Genomic DNA, 3,732 nt, shown 5'->3' with positions numbered 1-3,732 from the left:
AAAGTTACCCCAACTCAGCGGACGACACAGGCCAAGTTGAGATGGAATGCTACTGTGTCAAAACTACATATACTGAATAATTACGAAATGAAGTCCTGAACGATACCTACGGGAAGCCCAGTCAAAAGAAGAAAACTAAAAAGTTGGCGATCCGGACTCCAAGTGAGTTGAACCCGACGGAGACAGCTGGGAAGGGCTCAGCGGACTCGACGATTGGAGGCGTGGCGTCGTGGCAGACGTCATCCCTTGGGGAACTGCGGAAGGAGATGCAACATCCGCAGCCGTGGCAAGAAGTATCATCGCCGAGCTAGCCAACGGAGCTGAAGCCAAACCAGATGCCTCAGGACCCGACTGGGCTGAAGTGGGTTGAAGCGGATCCGTTCCACTGGGGAGTGGGGTGCCGAACAGAGACATACTCGGAGACGCGCCTCGGAGATTGGGAGAGCCCAACCCATCGTCCGCCGAGTCGTCATCAGACGCACTCTCGTCATCTGAGCCGAGCTCACCGATTGAAACCCAGTGAAGATATGGATGCCTTGACGATTCAGCCGAGTTGGAGCACCCGGGGCATAGGCAGGAGGCGCTTGTTCGGCAAGATCGAAGTCTTCTTCAATCGCGTCGTCAACAACCTGAGGATCCATACCGCGCGGAGCGAAAACCAAGAAGTCCACGTTTCGAGCGCGGAAGCAGGTGTTATACAGGTGGACCGCCGGGTCAGTTAGCCACCAAGCTCGCCAGGGCTCGGCTAGATTCACATCATGAGCACATTGGACCCAGTCTCTCCCGGAATTGGACCCAGGCTCTCCCGAAAGATGCCCACGAAAGGTTAACGGGAGAATAATGGGGACGGACGGGTCGAAATAAACCTCGGCGTCCACCAGAGGAGCAGGTGCATCGCCGAGTTTCTAAGTGACCGCCGAGTAAAGCTGATTGTAGACAGCGACAACCAAAGATCGCAGAGTGTCACTACGACGTTTGCGTTCACGCTTGTACACCAGCCACAGCTCATGCACCTCAGCAAGCTGAGCGGGCGTGGCAGCCGGGTTGACGTCAGGTTGGAGACCCATCAACACACTCGACTCGACGATCCAATGACGACGCTCATAGAGAGCTACGAAGTAACGGGTCATTTGGCCATCTGTCTGGATGGGCCTCCCCGCCGAGTCCAAAGGACTGTCGCCACGAAGCTTCACCCACATATCTCCAAGAACTTGCATCAGAGTTCGAGGTCGGGTCTGAGAAGCCAAACACCGCCTACCTTCCTCCAGTATCGACGGAGAAAAGAAGAAAGGAAGCTCAGGGAGCATCCGCCGAAGACGCTGACAAGGATGGCTCGGATCGAAAACGGCCATGAAAGCTCGAATGCCATCAAGAGAACGCGGCGTAGGTGGCACACGACTCTTGCCTCCTACGAGCTCCATCTGCACCCCTCCGCTCAGTGTATCCAATAATGCATTCCAACAAAAGGCTGAGCCGAAATGCATGAATAGTACCTCGCGGAGTTGAGCCATGTGAAGAGTCAAGCGACAGTCCTTGGACACCGCTTGCGAGGCTCGAGTCCGTAACGTCGCCAGCGGGAGTGTAAGAGCGCTGGGTAGTGTGACCAAAGCCGGACGTGAGGCAGTCGAACTCGGCTGAGAGAGAATCGACACTACCGGGAGCCTACTCGGCGAAGAAGCAGCCGGAATAAATTGAGCCGGAGCTGGATCAGAAGTCGACGGAAGCTGCCGATGCTTGTGGTGTCGGTGCGTCTTGTGATGCTTCTTGTGTTTCTTGTGCTTCTTGGATCGCTTCGACCGGTGACCGGTAGGACTCGACGAGGCACGACGTTTGCGATGCTGCTGCGTCCCCGAAGCCGGCGCAGAGGCAGAACTCGTCCCGTCACCATAATCCTTCGATGAATGCCGCGAGGAGTGGGGATCACTCGGCGGCAAGGACGCATCACTCATCTCGTCGTCAGAGCCGAAGATTGCCGCATGAAGACTCCTCGCTTTGGCAGAACGACGAGCATCTTCGGCCGCTGAGTCAGAAACTGAGGGACTGCCAGCCGAGTTCTCGGATAAAGAAATAAGATTCGAGAGCGACCCAGCGGCAGGTTTCGTCGAGCCGGTGGGCGGTGCAGAACCATCACCAGGCCCTAACACCTCGTCGTCAGACGCGTCGAGGTCCTCAAGCAGCTGAGCAGTCACAGTGCGGGCGGTCGCAGCAGATCTCCGGATAGGGCGCCCAGATGGGGACGTCAACACGGCCGTGGTCACAGGAAGAGACGGTCTGAGGACACTCACGGCCGGAGTCACTAGGTCAGTCGGCGTGGTGGATACGCTCAGACCCCGAGAAGACGACTGGGAGCGCCCAACCACCGTTGGCACGACGCTGAGTGGTGCACTCGACTGGGGCAACCCAGCGGAGATGGGCGAAGTCGAGCCTGGGGCACAAACGCTCTTAGCCGGGACAGGCAGCGAAGCCGCGACATCGGATGAAGATATCGGCGGTGGGCGAGTAGCCGCGACTGACGAAGTCACCGGAGGACCAGAAGACGAAGAACCCGCCGAAGTCGTCGAAGCAACCGCAGGAACGGTGTCGGCGGGCGGCTCAGGCAACGCAAACTCGAATTCAGCTTCGCTCGAAACATAATCGTCGTCTTCAGAGCGAGCAGAGAGAGCGGGCTGAGTAGCAGAGCTCAGCTGAAGGTGACGAACCTTCTTCCGCCGAGTCCGACGACGGGACTTTCCAGAGCGAGGCCTTCCTCCATCGGATACAGTAGCTTGAGGAGAACTTGAGTGCAAAAGGGCACTGATAGCCTCGTGTCCATCCTCCCCGGGAAGTGGACAAGCGTACGGTTGAGGCGGATGCGGCGCCGGTGGGCGATGACGAGGGCCTGCAGCTGTGGGAGACTTGGGGTTGGCATAACGCCGAAACCGCTGAGTCGAAGTCAAGTTCGCCAAAGGCGTACGGTGAAGCTGGGCAAGAGTCGGCTCAGCCTGGCTCGTAGCCGCCGCTGAGCTGACTGGAGCCTCCGCCGAGTCCGTCAATGAAGTCACCAAAGACGCTTGACTAGCTGAGGGAGCCACACTAGGACCGATAACGGAACTCGCTACTGGAGCGTCTCGGCGAGGATGGACAATCAACTCCAACCGCCGCGTTTCACCAACTGGGATGCTGAGAACCTCAGGGAAGCGAGACTCCAAGACACGACACAACCGAGCGTTAAGGAGAAGGTCGGACGGATCAAGCCCAGGAATCTGCAACCCACCGCCAGCAGCAGCGGCCATGTGAGGGTCGTGCATCGGAATAATGCCATTCCGACGGATGAGCCGCTTCTGTCGCAAGATCACCGCCCGCTGCTCAGCGATCACCGACTGAGCGTGCCGCAAAGATTGAGTGCCGGTGGAGCTGTACAACCGCACCGACTCCTGCAGCTGTTCGAAGTGCTTGGAAGCAATGCCCTGAAGGGTGACGAACGCCGCATCCCTCTCAGAAATGGATCGGAGAAGGACGTCGATATCGGCGTCTCGATCCAAGACTTGCTGATGATGGAGCTGGGCCTGACCCAACGCAGCGTCAACCTTGCTCTGCTCAGCTGCGATGGTCCGAGCAAGTTTTGCCTCACTTAGAGCTACAACCTTTCGCAGTGACGCGAGGAGATTAGCCGACTGCGTGGCAGCAGCCTCCAATCGAGACACCTGCTGTTGAGCCGACGAGAGCTGAGTTGACAAGTCGACGTTGCTGAGA

The sequence above is a fragment of the Phytophthora infestans genome, genomic scaffold, assembly GCF_000142945.1.
Source record: "Phytophthora infestans T30-4 supercont1.15 genomic scaffold, whole genome shotgun sequence".
Taxonomy (NCBI): Eukaryota; Oomycota; class Peronosporomycetes; order Peronosporales; family Peronosporaceae; genus Phytophthora; species Phytophthora infestans.
The sequence above is the reverse complement of the archived record's forward strand: the minus strand, read 5'-3'. Positions refer to the sequence as shown.